Source organism: Helicoverpa armigera, chromosome 19 (assembly GCF_030705265.1).
Source record: "Helicoverpa armigera isolate CAAS_96S chromosome 19, ASM3070526v1, whole genome shotgun sequence".
NCBI lineage: Eukaryota > Metazoa > Arthropoda > Insecta > Lepidoptera > Noctuidae > Helicoverpa > Helicoverpa armigera.
The window spans coordinates 3053037-3071471 of record NC_087138.1 but is presented as its reverse complement, the minus strand read 5'-3'; the positions used below and the strand labels follow the sequence as shown (position 1 = coordinate 3071471).

Sequence of the window (18435 nt, the reverse complement as noted above, 5' to 3'; positions counted from 1 at the left end):
CTAAAGATCCTTTAACCAATCCTTGGTATTTTTGAAATAAAAATTTTATCATATGTATAAAATGGTAGAAGTTTTCCCGCCAGCTTATTTACAAACAATAATATGTGGAAGAAAACAGAAAACTTACTTTCATAGGTTTTGAGTATTTTGTATCAAAATTAACTAAGCTTACATAAACCATATGGATCACTATTACAAAATAATACTACTAAAGTAATTCAATCCTTACATTACGACCAGCAGACTAAAACCGGACCCTCATTAAAACAGCAGTCAAACTGTCATAGATAGCAGAACTATAGCGTGAGAAACAATAAATGACAAAGATATAATAATAAATAACTTAACAGACACGACACTCGCTAATCTGTGTCAAGGGTGGTCCACAACTGTAATTTATAAGCCTATCTCACGCAATGGGAGACCTTACCGAGCAATTATTAACACTTTCAGTACATAATCATAAAAAAAACTGGCCAAGTGCGAGGTGGAATCACGCACGAAGGGTACCGTACTAATCTTTATAAAACGTTCCATAATTATACTGCAGTCCATAACCTGTGAATATCTCAAGCATCTACCTGATGCCGTTCTATAATATATCGACCAAAAATTTGCAAAAAAATCACGTTTGTTGTATGGGAGCCCCCCAAAATAATTATTTTATTCTAGTTTTCAGTATTTGTTGTTATAGCGTCAACAGAAATACATCATCTGTGAAAATTTCAACTCTCTAACTATCGCGGTTCATGATAGCCTGCTGACAGACGGGCGGGCAGACGGACGGACGGACAGAGGAGCGAAAACAATAGGTCCCGTTTTACCTTTTGGGTACGGAACCCTAAAAATATCACCAATAAACATTGATATACATCACTTATACAAGATACATGTTATCAAGTGTCAAATCAAAATGGCGGATTTTGACAGATGTAGGCCACAGATTAAAAGATTGCAGACTCGACAATTAAGTGACAAAATCGCTTTGATTGATTTATGGTTACCGTTAAATCATGTTATAACACCTAACGTTTTTTATTTCTATTATGTATTCTTAATACGGAATTTTATAGTTCATTAAATTACTTGGTTTAAGCAGGATTTTGATATTTTATTTTGCGTTTTAGTGTTGGGATTTGTCATAATAAATTGAGTTATCAGTTTCTATTTTTAAACGTAGTGGAATATTATATTTACATATTCATCATTAAAGACCCATAGATAAAAAATAATTAGCACTAAATTCTATATAAAATCTTATTGTCTTCTTAAACTTATGAAGTAATAGTGCGTTGAAAAGTTAAACAGACAAACATTGCATAAGCCAGTTTTCTAAGCAGAATCACACCATCACTCTTGCGCAAGAAAATCTCGATTTATGCATAACTTAACTTTAACTAAAATAAAGCACAATATTAATTTTAAATCCCGGGAAATTTAATACTAAACATAAAACGTTTACACGGTCCGATTATAATCGAGAACTCGCCACCGTGGTTACGCAATCGAATGAAACTCGATACCGATTATAGGGCTTAGTGCATACGGTATGTAGTTTTATCGATGTTAAATTACGTATATCGATATAACGCCACATCATTTTGAAACGTTCCAGTTTACGAAGTAGTTATTTTATGAGATAGCTCAAGTTTTGACGAAACTATTTAGGTTCTAGGATCGTATTTACGTGACGAAACTCAATTTGATTTTCAATAAGTAAGGCTAATTCAATGTCATCATAATTTACTTAGCCTTTCCCAAATATATTCGGGTCGGTTTCCAGTCTGACCTGATGCAGCTGGGTATCAGTGTTTTACAAGGAGCGACTGCTTATCTGACCTCCACAACCCAGTTTTCCGGGCAAACCCATGTCCCTTGGCAAGACTGGATGTCAGACTTATTGGTTTTTGCGCGTGACGACTGCCAAAGATGTTCAAATAACAGATGGGACCCACAGTTTATCGTGCCCTCCGAGACACGGGTCGGTCACTGCAGTGAAATTATTTATTTTTTACACAAAAAACATCTATTTACCTACATTTTCGTCAAAATCTCCGCAGAGCCCTTCGCGTGTCGGCTATGACTCAACCAACGAAATGTTATCGACTAAACACTGCCGACTCGCGACTCGACGTAGACAGTTTTATCGATAAAATCCCCGCAATAAACTTTCGCCATAAGAGTGGAACCAAATGTTTTTAAGACTGATTGATAATCGTTTTAAACTGAAGTAAAATTAATAAAAGAAAGAAAATATTTTTAGCATAAACTTCTATACTTTTTTTAAACGTTATCTCTAAGTAGGGCTGCCATCCGTCCGGGTTTCCCCGGATTTGTCCTTGTTTGGAGGCCGTCCGGGGGCCGTCCGGGCGGGGTTTCAAGAAGTGTCCGGGGAAAACCCGGACACTTTTCATGTAAGGAAGCACCTCATTGAATTTAAGTATATGTTAATAGTAAATGGAATACAAATTAGGAATTATTTAGTTTAAAAAAAATCGTACTCGTTCGGGGAAAAAATGCGATTTACGCCAAATGTCCGGGTTTCTTTAATGTTTGTCCGGGTTTGGCGAAATTCGAGATGGCAGCCCTATCTATAAGTGGACTTGTATATACAATTTTCCCTTTTTTATTAAGAATTAATTACATGCAGTGCATACCTTTGCCACTATCGGACATCGAACCCTGAACCTTATGCTAGTCATTCATTTACCACCATTCTCTAAGAAAAACTGAAATTACGACTTCCTTAAACCGATTTATTTTTCCGTAACTACCTATTATATCGATTAATCGGTTAGCCAGTGTGGCCGTGCCTTTAATCGATACTATAAATCGAATAGAATCGAGTAATGAGCGTGTCGTAGACGATTCTGAAACCCATTTAGCGGTAAGCTGTCGTAATGTTTATTAATTAGTTTAATTCTGAAGGAAAAAATGCAGTATTTCTAAATAGTACGAGACTAAGGCGTCTGTGTAGTGGTAGCAGAACAATTTAAAACGAAAGGTACCAATTTAATTTTGTAGTTTTTTTTTTTAAATAAATATAGGTAAGTCTTCGGTTATTGTCACTGGCTGTATTTCCGCGGATTCATCCGTGAGAACTATAGAGGTACTACCGGTATAATATATCGCCTATGCTACTCGGAAATAGAGCTAGTAGCTAGTTAGTAGCTTTCCAAAAATTAAAGATTTTTTCTTTAGGGTACAAAAAAATAAAACAATGTTTCCTCTTTATTATTTTTGTTCTATCCTTTTTTACTAATTCTGGAAAATATATCACAGTTGAATTGTATTTGAAATTCATTTTTATTTCTTCAGTCTTCGTGCTCCGTTTTTGGCGCCTTTTTATTATTTTTTTTATTCCGACATAACTGCTTTCTTATTTTCTCTACATCTACACTTAGTTACCTACAAAGCCCACACTAGGTCAAATAACTTTTATTATGGAAGCCTTATTTTCAAGATTTTCCCACCATCTCACTGGAGCATGTAATAGCCGCTTGTTTTGCTATCGGTACGTCCTACATAACATGTAGTATGTAGGCTATGTCCTTACTTTGCTGACGAGACCGACGGATATTGCTTAAGGATTCAAATTAGATGTAGATTAGATAGTTTTTAGATTAAGTCTGTGTATTTATTACCTACTAGCTGATCCCGAACTTCGTATCGTTCAAACCTTCCCTGGACTTCTACAAACATTTTAAAACCAAAATCAGCTCAATCGGCCCAGCCGTTCTCGAGTTTTAACCAGACTAACGAACAACAATTCATTTTTATTTATATAGATTTTTTGAAAGAACTAATTTTTTTGGAATTTGAAAATTATTTTTTGGTTATAATATCTTCGAAGGATTCTAGGATTCATCATCATCATCTCAGCCAGAGGACGTCAACTGCTGAACATAGGCCTCCTAGGATTCATAATCTTGAGTAATAAGTTCTTTTATTGATACGAGAGGTATCCCAAAATACATAAGGCACCTACAGTATACAGAGAGGGTACAATTTGAATGTACTTTCAAACTTTTTCATGTATGACCCACCATAGTAAGTTTCCATAAAAAATAATAAGGACGAACTTCGACATACACTGTAAATGAGTTTGTTTTGGGTCAGTCAGACATGTCATTAGTTGATAGAACATAGGACTTTGTGAAAAGCCGGAAAGTGAAAATAACTTTTCTCACTACAAATAGGCGATTTAAAACAATTTTTATTTGCATGTTAATAAATATCAGCTTCAAATGGCGCCACCAGCTTTCAAGATATTACAAGAAAATCGAAAACCACTAATTAATATAAATACACACCAACTCCCAATTCAATTAAACATTAATTGATTCAATCAATTTAATTGAAAAACCCTTATTTATGACCGTTTCCTTCAAACTTGGCAAGTGAACGGAAAAATGGTTATTTACTAGTAAATGGAGGTCGCGAAATTATATACGGCGATAAAATATCATTTAGCACTTAATAACTTTATTTATTTTATTAGTTTGCAATCGGTTTTAAATTAATGATGGTTAAAATGACTGCTGCAGATTTGTCATTGGTAAAGATATTATCATACTGTATAAAAGGAGTACCTACCAATACACGCTGTATATAAAATGTTTTTCACCGTTAAGAGGACGAATTGGAATTTTTGGCGCCAAGGATGTCAATTTTTCTCAGTAAATACAAAACGGATCAAAATACAACTTGGTTACCTGAAAGTTCATGATATAAGCCTTATTTTGTTAGTTGTAGAAACATGATTAGGTAACTTTTATAACAGAGAAAAATATATCAAACATACCTCTTTTTAAAAAGAGATTCACATATTATGGGCAAACGGGACCGATTTAAGCCTCTTAACTTTTTTAGTAGTTGAGTATATACATACTCTTTAAAATTGTAGTAGGAATTTTTATTAAATTATCATTTCTAAATATTAAAATTACAAAACCATTTTGTCGCTTACGACTTTTAGTTATAAGCTAGCGCGCGTATTGTTATCCTCGCCCCGCTCAGACGCTCCGACCCCTTTTGGCGCCTTAGATGCGCGTGCCGGTTATGGAATTATTGTTGACCACTTCCTCGCCTTAATGAGAACAAAGTCACTTTAAACTGCAGTATTAATAATGTTTTTAACAAGGAAATATATAGGCAATGCGATTCAAATTAAATTACATATAAACGTCAATTGAGAAATACATTGTTAAGAAAATTGATTTTTAAAAAAATCAATGGGAATAGAATAAGTAACGAAATTTCAAAATGCCATTAAGATTCCATTAAGAATATTTTATAAAAATATCAGGTTATTCAGTCTATTTTATTTTAATTTTCTTCTTTAATAATGTCTTCATGTAATAACACTCACTTCACTGCCTTTGCTATAAAATAGATACCATTTTAAAGACATTAATTAATGTAAATTATCTCTTGTCCACAGATTACTCTTGACAGAGCCATCGAAAATGTCTTCATGACTGTACCCAGTGGGACGAGGTAAGTCCAACAAATAGAAAAAAAAACAAAATATCTCAAAAAGTTTCCAGATAGTAGTTGCATGCTATCGTATCTATCGTATCGCTATCGTACGTTACGTATCAACAATGGTGTCTTTTATAAACAATATATTACAAAGGTTAAACGAAGTTAACAAAGTAAATATGTTTGTTTAAAAAACTGACTAGTATTTTTTTTGCCTATTTGTGACCAGACTTATGAAACGTCGTATCACCCGCTCCTTTCTTTTATATATCTCAGCTTTTAATAGTATATCTTTAATTAATAACTTTTTCAAAGATTATCAGGTGTAAACAAAAAAAAACCGTCCAGCTCATATTAGTATATTTTCGATACATTATTGAAATTGCTCTCCATAAAAAGAAGGCCTTGAATAACCACTGATTTGGGCCACAGATATTGTCTCCGAGTTTATTTTTAAACAGACAGATAGACCTATAGGTAATAATGATTATAAAGTTATGCTTACATACGGTATTTTTTAACATATTTACGAATATTTATTATTTTTATAAATTTTTTATTACTCTTTTCAGTAGCTTACTTTAGCTGAGCTGTAGTTTTTTTAGGTTATTTTTTGGGATTATTAAGTTAAACCCAGATAAAAAAAAAAAAATAAATGTCAGTTCATAGTATCCCCTTATCGACGTTGTATAAATAAAAAGATTAATTTATGGTATTATTCCAAAGGAATCGATTCCAAGAACTCAATCGGGTTAAAGGGCGGTAATGGATTTTTGTTTTATTTTTTCTAAAATAACTTACAAATTTATTCTCATTATACCTTCGATTCAGGTAAAATGAGGACAATAACGTCAAATTTATTGGCAAAAACCGATAACGATTTAGTGCCAAGTTTGTTAGTTTTGTATTATTTTTGTCTGCGATACCAAAAATCAATATTTTACCTCAATTTATAAAAGGACTTGTTCTAAAAAGGTCAATACCAATAATCTGAAACAGTGTAGAGTAAGATATTGTTTATTTTTTAAAAGATAACCCTATATATGCAGCTCAAGGTTGAAACAAAAATTTTGACGTGATTCTCGTTTTTAATCATTTTTCTTAATGTTGTCGTATGAAAACTATCTGAGAAAAGAACTACGAGTATGTGAGTCACACTTATCATCATCATCATCTCCCGAGCCTACCTCAACTATGTTTGTTGGGTCGGCTTCCAGTCTAACTGCATGCAGCTGAGTACCAGTGTTCTACATGGAGCGACTGCCTATCTAACCTCCTCAACCCAGTTACCCGGGCGACCCTGTCACTGTCATGGAAATTTTAAAATAAAAATCTGCTATATTTACGATCTTCGCTAACAGTAAAAATCCCGTTTTCCATAACCACTATAAAATAAAAACAGAACAAAGGGTTACGTATCTAGATCAAGTCGCACAGTGCACAAACCGGCGTGACGTGATGGAAAAAAATGTTTATTTATATTTATAAACAGTGGTCAAGTGCGCAACGTGCGTCAAGTTAGGGCAGGGCAGCACTGTGGATGCAAAAACTTGTCTGACTGCCCACTGGGGTACATACAGTATGTTTATTTATTTATATACATAATAAAGAAAGAAGACAGGAAAGAAAGAATTTACAAAGGTAATGCTTATGTTGTGAGTTTGTTTCTAAAAAGTTTTTTTGGGATTAAAAAAAAAAAACTTTTGGAAAAAGAGTATCAAGTAGTAATTTCTCGTTAACGTATTATATAGTCATTTGACCTTACTACTGACTATAGCTACCTATTATGTAGACTGCAAAAAACTGAGGAAAATAAAATCATCGCAACTGTGTTGCGACCTTGTGTTTTTCTGTTTAGTTATTATCTAATTACCTCCTCTTTTTTATACTACTTACTATTTTTCTAACAAAGAAAATACACTTTTTTCTCATTTTTCACCTACTTTGTTTTTCCCACACAAAAAAATACACTTTTTTCTCGTTTATATTTCTTTACATAACACCAACTATAGATCTAAACAGTGGTGTTATTTATGTTTAAAACAACCTGTATCCCCACTTGATTGAGAGGTCGTCACGTTTATTGTACTAGTGCGCCGGCGCAAATTACTCGGAGCAGTTTAACTAGGCCTGTTGTACTCAAATTGTGCATCTTTCATCTTTTGCGGCCTACAATCAGATGGGTCGGCTGCTGGCTGACTTTTTAATTGGCTCGAAAAGGGCTCTTGTATTTCTGCGTAAAACTGCATTTTGCTTGAATTTGCAAGGCATTTTAATATTTATAAAATACGTTTTTCTTATAATTGTATTCTAAATAAAAATAAAATTTTAATAAAGTGACAGCTACAAAATGTTTAAAACACTTTTATTTTTTTCACAAAAAAATCAAACAGACTTCGATACCAACCTGAAACCTCTTCCTAAGTCTTATAACCGCATCAAATCGGTTCGACCAAACGTGAGATAATCGCGGATAATCATACTTAAGTATGTACATATAGATCAAACTAAGAACCTCCTTTTTCTAAATCGGTTAATAAATAAAAATAGACCGCTATAATTCACATTTCATTATTGACCCGAATTAAAAACATCTAAGTGTACTAGAGAATCCGCATTGCTTAGCAACGGTATAAAGCAATAGGATTGCAATTAAGAAAATAGCAACTAATGATTGTTAATCAGAGATTTATTGCAATGTTCTAAGTAATTAGCGAAGCGAGGTTGCATTCAATGTCAAACGATTGTCCTGTCTTTTACAGAAAATCCTATTCTTTGTACCTACTTGATTATTCAGTTATTGAGAGAATTTAGTACCTTATTTGGTTAGGATAAATTAGTCTTGCTGTGGCGTATGTATGTTTAATCTATACTAACATTGTCAAGCTGAAGAGTTTGTTGGTTTGTATGCCTGAATGCAATTTCCTCAAGCACTACTTGTCCAATTTGAAAAATTCGAAAAAGTTTCGAAAAATGTTTGATAACCTGATTATCGGGTTCGTACAGAAGTTCCCACGGGATGCAGGTGAAATCGCTGGCTTTGATTCAATAGGCTGATCCTTTCGCTAATTTTGAACCTCCGATGAATATAATATTTGTAATGCCTGCCGGAGCTGCGGGGTTTTGTGAGTAAGAGTCTGACACTCCCTCACGCTGCGCCCATAGCGGGAGAGGTCATTTAATGATTTCCCATAAAAAAGGGGAGAAATTACCACTAAGTTGGGTTAGGCTAGTCAAATTTTTATCCCATTCTCTCACCGTTGGGTAAAACTTTAACAGTATCCACAATAACAAAACTAGTACAAAGCCAGATATCTACAATTAAGTCGGATAGCCCACAGCTCAATACAGCAGGTGTCTATAACAACATCGATTATGTTCAAGCTATTAATATAATTGGCACAAACAGCTGTTTGTATGTCTGCATTGTTAATTTTGTTGTCAGCAGTCTAGAACTGCATTTATTTAAAAGTAAACTTTGTTTTGTTATTGTTTCGTTATATTGTACCTTTATTATGAAGAAGTAATATATATTTAAAATGTTAAAGAAGTAAATATCTACACAGAACACTAATTTTCACCGTCCTGCAATAAAACCTCCGACTTCCGAATTTATGTGGACTTCTTTTTATATATCGATTTCGTTAATTGAAGTCTTTTTTATACATCGAACAGGTATTGCCTGTTACATTGTAACAGAACTAATAAAATCTTTAATGCATATATTCATATAAATTATTTTACGACGTAAGACACACAATATATCGTATAAAGTGTGATTTTTATTATGTTATTACAAATATTAGTATGACAAGACATAAAATTGAGATTTATTTTAAATCACAGTTTGTACAGGTATACAAACTTTTGACAGAATTTTCAAAATCAAAATTATGTTAAACATGGTTTCCGAAAAAAAATCGAAAAGAACCTCCTTCTATTTTTGAAAGTCGGTTAAAAATAATACACCATATCTCATAATTAAAATTATATATCATATTTAGTCAATTATGTCAGTCAAATATGTACGTATGCTACGTTACACGGTAGCAATTCGCACTTAACCAAGTTTTTTATAATCTTTATCGTTGCATCAATGCAATGCAATAAACGATAATAAATCGCATTTCACACATGCATCAATCACTAAATAATTCCTGCTTTCATACAGTTTTTAATGGCGGCATTCCGTGTAATACTGTCATGATGACAGTTCCGATAGGAGCCGCCATTTTGTTTTTACGTTTTGAAATTGCTTAGCAGTTTGACTTAGTGTTGATTGTGTTATAGGCAATTTATCATTGACTACATTGGCCTGATAATGTCTATAATGTACCTAAGGGAAAGTAATGCATTGATCACCAGTTAATCATACGGTAAGAAAGAATGTTACTTGTGAGATGACGGCAGATAGAAGAGTATGGAAGGAGAAAACATGCTGCGCCGATCCCTTATAAAATTGGAATAAGGGCAGGAGGATGATGACCAGTTAATCAAAGCTGGTAGACAATTTCAGATTTTTTCAGAGATTAAAAGAAAAGTATGACTTTTCACATAAGGACCAACTTTTTTGTTAGAGCTTGAAGTGCAGCATTTTTATTTTATTAATTTTTTTTAATTATTCGTTATATATATACGTATATTGAAAAGAAATGAGGACTTCCTCGTTTTTGGGTAGTCGGTTAAACACCTATTACACCTAGTATTTTTACCGACTTCAATAAAAGAGCATCAATTCGGATATGGCTTTGTAAATATTAGTCATGCAGTTGTTCAAGTATCGATCCAAGCTTTGCAACGACGATAACGATAAATAAATTAAAATATCTTTCAAACAGTACTCTACTTAAATACACAGCTATTAGAGACACGTAAGAATAATTAAGCGTGGTTTATTATTATTGACAGGCCACTAAATTATCGGTAGGAAACACATGTCAACTGCGTTCTGCGCCTTAAATTATACCCTGCGCTGACGCAGATCTGAAGACAGTATGCAGATTAACAGTAAATTTATAGGCTTTGTATCTTAATGTAATATTATAAATTACTAGCTTTTGCCAGCGGTTTCACCCGCATCCCGTAGGAACCTCTGCACGAACCCGCCGTATCTACATTTATCTAGCTATCCAAAAAGGCACAAAACACAAAAATCCGCAAAAACGATAGTTTTAACTAATAATAAAAATTTATACGTGTACCTAGACGACTTGTTTAGAAAAGATCTTGAAATTCGATTATCTTGAAACGGGTTAACTTTTGCCCAGTGTATGCCATGGTCAAATTTGTCCGTATTGACCTATACCTCATGAAAGGACGCGGTCTACTTACAAGTAATCCTGTATTATACTCATAATTCCCTCAACAATCTACTGGACCGATTTAAAAAATTCTTTCAGTATTAAATAGCTCGTTTATTATTCGAAGAAGGAAGGTTATATACAATATTATATGACATGTGTTGGGTGGTTCATTCATTGGGGCGCGGGCGAAATCGTTGGTCAAAGCTACTAAGCTTATAAATTGATGCGAAGTGGATTTTCTGTCAAAGTATTTTCTTGTAGTGTATTTATTACCTCTATTAAGTGTTTGTAGGTTTGTTGAAATAAATGCTGTCGGTACATTTCCTTAAGCCGACGGCCGGTGTGGTCGAGTCAATGTAAGATCTCTTTTAGTTTATGATTAAACATAAATAGTAAAATTACAGTCTGTATCGAAATAACCAGCAGTCTTGAGATGTTTTACCCGCCTCCCGAATGAACTACATCCGTACTAGAATAAAATAAAGACTAAGAGACTTGCAAAAAACGTGACTTTATGTTGGTCAAGGAATATCAAAAACTGCTCAGCGTAGTCTGATGAAAAGTAACCTATACTCTACTTCAGTAAATGGTCTATGTAACATTGAATGAATTTTTCAAATTCGCCTTCTTCTAGGTCAAATTCTTCTAGGTACGCTGAGCATGAGATTTTCCGTTATGGTACCTCTTCTTGTAATTTTTAACCGACTTTCCAAAAAGGAGGAGGTTCTCAATTCGTCGGGATTTTTCATATATTTTTTTATGTATGTTCACCGATTACTCGAAGACGCCTGGACTGATTTTCAAGAATTTTTGTTCTTCATCGTCCAATCCAATAGCAGCTCCTAAAGTTAGCTCTTTGAAACTCTTCATCTCTATACTATTATCACAGACTCAAACGTTTAAGTTACTTACAGGCCCGCCGTAAGCGGGCGTGCAGCGCGTGCACGGCACGCGGGCGGCACGTCCTAGGGGGCGGCAAATCTAGCGAGTTATCACGTAATATTTAAAAAATACAATATCTTTTTACCAATGATTTGATTTCAATATTTCCAAACACAGCAATAGCGCTAAGAATATTACTTACACTGCCGGTTTCAGTTGCATCTGTTGAAAGATCATTTTCAAAATTAAGGGGCAATGGAGGCAAATGCCCTGGGCGGCACGATTTAGGGGGCGGCAAAATTAAACCATACGGCAAAATTAAACCATAATTACGTAATAAAAATATTTTTAATAAAATTAGATGAGTAGATTAGCAATAAAATTTCTGAAAAAGCCGCCCTCGCTTTGGTCGTGTCCTGTCAATTTTGACGGGTTCACCCTTTGCACCCCCAAAAAAATTCGCGCTCGCTGCGCTCGCGGCTCCATGTCAGGTATCACGATTTATCTTTCTTTAATTGTTAAAATCAAAATCAAAAATCATTTATACAAACTTGCAAGACGGCACTTTTTGAACGTGAGGAATTTACATAAGACAGCCCCCAAAACGCCCACCCTTTATAACTTCCTATGTGTTATGGCTGGGAAGAAGAAGTGGCGCAACAAACTCCCCAGCAACACATGTCTGTCTGTAGGTTGGAAGAACCTTAAATATTGTTGAGGCATTCAATTCCGAAAAAACATTTTTCGCACACGTCCGTTATGGCTTTTTGTTCATTTTGGCTTTTTATGACATGTTTACTTCATGAAAACTCAAAGGAAAAAATCGCGCTCGCTTCGCTCGCGGCTTCATATACATTTGCATTTCATTTCTGTGCATATCTTACTATTTGACTTTGCTTTGTTAATAATTACAGTGGTTTTTATTTGTGTTGTGTCCAGTCCATAGACTGAAAAATTTTCGCGCTCGCTTCGCTCGCGCTTCCTTACTTATGAAATGTGTCTATGGGTTGACTTTTTCAACGGGAAACCCACCAAAAACCATAAGTAACATTTTTCACTAAAGGAGATGGCCAAATTTTCATAGAAAAAAAACCCAGAATCGACAGCAACGAAATGGGTACCAATGGGTTCATTATTATTGACCTTTGATGGTGCCAAAAAATCCAGCCTATAATCCATGGGGTATAGGAGCTATATCATATTTTCACAAAAATAAGTTCTGTTGAATTTATGTTGATTTATAAGATTATTGACATCAAGGCACATAAAAAACAAGGTACACTAACATTATACAAGCCAATGGTAATATCCCCATAGTTACAGAGTTTGCCTGGAGATTAAAAGGTCTTGTATTTAACCACTCCAGATACGATTAAGCACCGACCTTACCTACTTGGAGAGGTTTCGCAGTTACATGCAACCTTCACAACTGGCTATGAAATGTTTTTGGAGAAATTGTCTTTGAAAATCGCGCCATGTGACATTGTCAAATATAACAAATGACTTAGCAATGCAAAACGATCCAATCACGAGTCTGCATTCAACTTCTAACGAACATCAAATAGTAAAAGTAAACTTTTTTGTGAACTAAAATCTTGATCGAAAAAACGTTATAAAAAGAGAACCCCATGGTTTTTAGATGATTTGAAATACTTTTTAAAATCCACAAATTATACTGAATCCAATCATACATATGAAGTTCCTGTCGATTCTGGGTGTTTTTTTGGCCATCTCCTTTAAACACAATTATTAATCACAATTTTTTAATACATAGGGGCCACTTGGGTAATGATTGCACAAGGGCGCTACATGAGCTCATTTAGGGACATTGCATTTGTAGACCATAAACTATAAAATTTGCGCGCTCGCTTCGCTCGCCCTTATTTACGATCTCTCTTCTTGCATCGCACCGGCGCACTACACAGAAGAGTTAAGTTTTTGTAATGATTATTTAGCTTAGTTTTGCACTTCAGTAAACAAATATAATTATTGTACCTAATTAAAATACGTATTTCATAATCTTAACGAATTTTTTTTTGACAAAACCCAGTATAATATGTAGTTGTAGGGCGGCATAATCAGTTTTGCACGCGGGCGAACTAACAGCTAGCGGCGGGCCTGGTTACTTAAGACTTGTCACTTACTACATACAACAGGATATACTACACTCTAATAGCCACACATACATTTCCTCATGGTGCAACTCCCACTAATTACGTCTAACGGGCTTTACTTCATTAAATAGTTTATTAATCTGATCGCAACTTATAGACAGGATGTTCCTATCTAAATAAAATTTAATATAACGTTTACATTCTACAGTTATTTGGTTTAATTGATGTTTGATATGTGCTGGTGTGATTATTGCTAATTATTTTTATGTAATTAGTTGGTTAGGATAGATTTTGAGCGGTAAAGGAGATGGTGAGAAAACCTGATGTTTAGAGGACGTTTAAAAATATACTTTCGTTATTTCGCCAAGTTTGTTCAGCGAAAGAGATAGAGACGACTTACATAGTGTTCAAAAATATATTACAAGAGTTACCTACATACCTATTTATTTCAACACCGAGGATAGGTCTGTAAGTTTTTAAGTGTCCAGTTACTTCCTAAATGAAAATGCTATATCCTGCTGACCATTATAGTACGAGAATAGAGGAACTATTTACGGCATCCGGACAAAACCTTAAAAAGTAGGTATACTTACGTCCCTTCTAAGGGAGTCCTTTGTAAGACTATCTGCGCAGATACCCAAATTAGTTCGGAAAACCAGACAGACGTGTTGAGTTACTTTTGTATTTGGTAAGAATGTATATCTCACTTGTTCATATTCATATTCTTTATTTACATTCCTTTTAATATGCTGTCAAGGTACGAATATAGTAAATATACATAAAACCTTTTCATATCGTTATGGCTTTATTTTTATTGGTAGTTCCATTTAATTTATAGCGTAATAACAATTTCGTACTACACTTAATGTTATTTGCAGGTGTCAATCCGTTTTTATATTTCTTTTTAATGACTTAATTATTTTGAGAGAAGCCAGACACTTATATATATTTATTTATGAAGCTGATGGCTACTTTGTAACTAACCAGTCTAACCAAGGGGTACGTTGTCCGGGTAACTGGGTTGAGGGGGTCAGATAGGCAGTCGCTTCTTGTAAAGCACTGGTACTCAGCTGCATCAAGTTGGACTGGAAGGCGACCCCAACATAGTTGGGGAAAAGGCTCAGAGGATGGAGGATGGATGGCTACTTTGTAACTATGTTTGTACCAGATGTGGGAAGTGGTTCCTTCAGGACGCAAGTGGAACCACGGAGAACTGCTAGTAGATGATTTGGGAAAGTAATACAAAAGGAATGTAGCAAAAAATTCACAATATTTTTTTTAAAATTCCTTAATAAAAATTCTTGACATACCAGTAACCCTAAAATCGTCAGCAGCTGTACGAAATACCACTTTTAGTACTAAATGAACAACGGTACAAAATATTCTTTCACTAAATGTTACTTGTGCGCAGATGATCCTGCGCATGTCCGCCATCTTGAAATTTCTACATAATATTTATTTTTGTACATATTTTTTTTATGTTACAGCTGCTTAAATTCAACATTTACTTATGAAACATGTAAATTTTAGTTACGCTACTTCGTTAAATAAATCGGTATAAAATATTTTAGTTTTAAATAATCAATAATTATATCAGTTCATTTGAGCAAGGTGAACTAGATAGTGTTGGTTAATTATAAATAATTTTAGCACTTATTTAGCACAGAATGACTTGATTATTTTTCTATAATCACATCTTTATCTCTTGAGATAGGTAACTAGTTTTACCAAAAGTATGCCAATAATAATTATATTCATTTTGTAGGTATACTAATTGATAAATTAGCATTGACATTCACGGCCGAAATAGCTCAGTTGGGAGAGCGTTAGACTGAAGATCTAAAGGTCCCCGGTTCAATCCCGGGTTTCGGCAGAACTCCCTTTTTTTCACAATAAAATTGTTAGTAATTTGGTAGTTTTGTAGTGAATTTGGAGTTGCATGTTAATCACGGTCATATAATAAATTATTATTTTACCTACTTCCACAGTGTATGGTTGCCAGACATCACTTTTTCTCTCACTGAAACTGATGTTATGTATTAATTAATTTGAAGCAGTGAATTGATAAGATATTCGTCAAAATCATGCTCATACGTTGAGGATAAAGGAACTCATGATTTATTATTAGTCAACAAACAGACTACATTATATGTGTTGCAATAAAATATCAAGTTTTTCAATCCTAGATAATTTATTAAAATAATACTACCCACCTAGTCACGAACGAAGGCAAAAAAACATTTTCCCATAGTTAAAATAAACCGTTAAAAGTTCCCACCCTCTTACTGAGTAATTAAAACTACCCCTCCTTAGAGCGATAACTATCTAAACTCAAGTTAATTTTTTTTATATATAAACTAGTGGCCAGCAATACGTGCTTCACTACGTATAAAGTCCACCATTTTGTTACAAAAAAAATGTGAAAAATGAAGATGCACTCGACCGATTTTGTGCTATCTTGACATGAACCATCTACTAAATAGTCCGAACAGAGTATAAATATTTGGTTCAGATATGTGAGCCCGTTGCTGAGTTATATAATTACAAGGAAAAGTGGCATTCATTTTTATATCTACAAGTACATAGAAATAAACTACAATCCGTACCCGCGTGCCGAAGGAACTTTTTCCCGCATCTGGATGAGAGGTAGGCTATGTCCTTTCTCAGGCTCTACAGTACAGACAATCTGTAGTACAAAATTTTGGCCTATAAAAGTTTAAAAACTGCCAGTGTTACTTTCTAATTTATAATATTACTTACAATGTACTTAATAATAATATGTAGATTTTAATCCCCTTAAGTAACTGGTAACTGTAACTATACTTTCTCTGGTATATTAATAACAAACTTTAATACTACTTTAACACATAAAAAGAGCGATATCCATCAAAATAAAGCGACATGTTCAAAACCCATTAAACAAACATTTCTATAAAAATAAAAATAATTTTTCAAACACACTAATGTCAAGCAAAGGTTAACGGTGTTGCCATAAAAATGAATTAACCTAAATCACGGCAAATGTTTTTTTAATAAGGCAACCTGGGGTGGTGACCTATAAAATCTGTGTGGTGTTAAAGGTAAGGGTGGTCAGAGGTCATTTCAAACAGTGATTTTGAACACGCAACTTTATTTTGACTACTTATAGAAAAAAAATGATTTGTGAATAAATCGGTGACTGAAGTTTGATCTTATCGTAATTACCCTATAAGAAATAGTATTTTACTTTACCTTATTTAACTTCTAAATTTTATATTTGGAACTTACATCGTGTTCTCTTTTTTATAACAAAAAAATATTTTGAAGTCTAACATCATGACAATTCCCAAAAAGGAATACAACTAGAAAAATTATAATAAAATTCCCTTTTAGCCATATTTTCCCCTAAAACACCCCACGAAAAATTCACAGACTAAACCACAAAAGTTATTAAAATAACTGTCAGACAGACAGGAACATAACCTCAAAATATAAATACCATTCAAGCATAATCCATTAAAATTTGTTTACCCACTATCAGGACTGTCAACTAGTCGGAAACTCGGAAAACCTTATAAAAAGCACTAAAATTCAAAGCAGGGCAACTAAAATAAACATAAGCAACCACCTGATTCAAACGTTGTTTTTTTAGCCCGTTACCATGGCAACGGAGTATCAACAAACGCTAACATACCGCTACAGAAAATGGTGCTTCGGTAAAATCAACTTTATGTTTAAGCAGTAAGGTGTGTTTTAGGTTGGTGGTAATATTTTTAATAAGTAATTGCTTACCGTACAATGCGCGTGTATGAATATTTTATACCTGATAATGGATGAAATGTATGGAAATGTGAAAGGTTTTCTTATTATTGTATCGTTAATAGGTTAGTGTTTTTTTTTCGATTTTCGACTTTATGCCTTTGCTAGAAGGTTGCTATTTGAGTTCAAAATATAAATAATGCCCTTCACTACCCTTCAGATAGTTTGAATTCAGCAGCTACAATTTTATTCATATTTCCCTGAACATTAATGACAAAAAGAAGACTGCCGAAACCCGGGATTGAACCGGGGACCTTTAGATCTTCAGTCTAACGCTCTCCCAACTGAGCTATTTCGGCTATACATATGCTGTCAAAATTATCGATCTAGCATTATGTACTTACTTTAAGACTTGATAATAAGCTGATTTTTTTTACCAATAAAGGTAAAAGCATATCGGAGTCGAACGCACCGAACGAATCGAATTCAAGGTAGCTTCTCAATGTCTCTTGTTCTCTTCAACTAAGTATCGTCAGTTGTTCGAGTCTGATGACATCTTCCGAACTCGTCATTCATTACAGTGATTTCTAGCAGATTCTAAATGAGTGTGAGATGCAAATTTTCATCAGATTTCTAAACAAAAGCTGGTTACAATTTCAGTTTCAAAATGATTCAGTTTCCTCTTACATTTTTGTTATTTTTCAGGGTTATTTCTATATCCTACAATGAAAATTGTATTCTGTAACACCATTATTGCAGTCTGTAGGTATATGATTAGGTGTACTCAAGTATTTTTTCAATCACAACAATTTTCACTTATCTACATAGTCCACTTAATTTTTCGCTCTATGATCCCTCCTCATCTCTGTTCAACTTCTATTTCATCTAATCCCTTAAAACCTATGTTCTATACC

General features: G+C 34.0%; 1 protein-coding gene and 2 non-coding genes across 6 annotated transcripts in view; 2 read left to right on the top strand and 1 right to left on the bottom strand.

Annotated features, from left to right (window-relative positions):
* Nucleotides 1–18435, top strand: part of LOC110380829 (ras association domain-containing protein 10) — a 138578-nt gene that overhangs the window by 104336 nt on the left and 15807 nt on the right. For all 4 annotated transcript variants that reach the window (XM_021340946.3, XM_049841339.2, XM_049841338.2 and 1 more), the window contains exon 2: nucleotides 5444–5499. The gene's annotated coding sequence lies outside the window, so the exon portion shown is untranslated. The remainder of the gene's footprint in view (nucleotides 1–5443; nucleotides 5500–18435) is intronic.
* Nucleotides 15584–15656, top strand: Trnaf-gaa (transfer RNA phenylalanine (anticodon GAA)). Its single transcript has one exon. It is a non-coding gene; the product is annotated as a tRNA-Phe (tRNA).
* On the bottom strand, nucleotides 17808–17880 carry Trnaf-gaa (transfer RNA phenylalanine (anticodon GAA)). The gene has a single exon. It is a non-coding gene; the product is annotated as a tRNA-Phe (tRNA).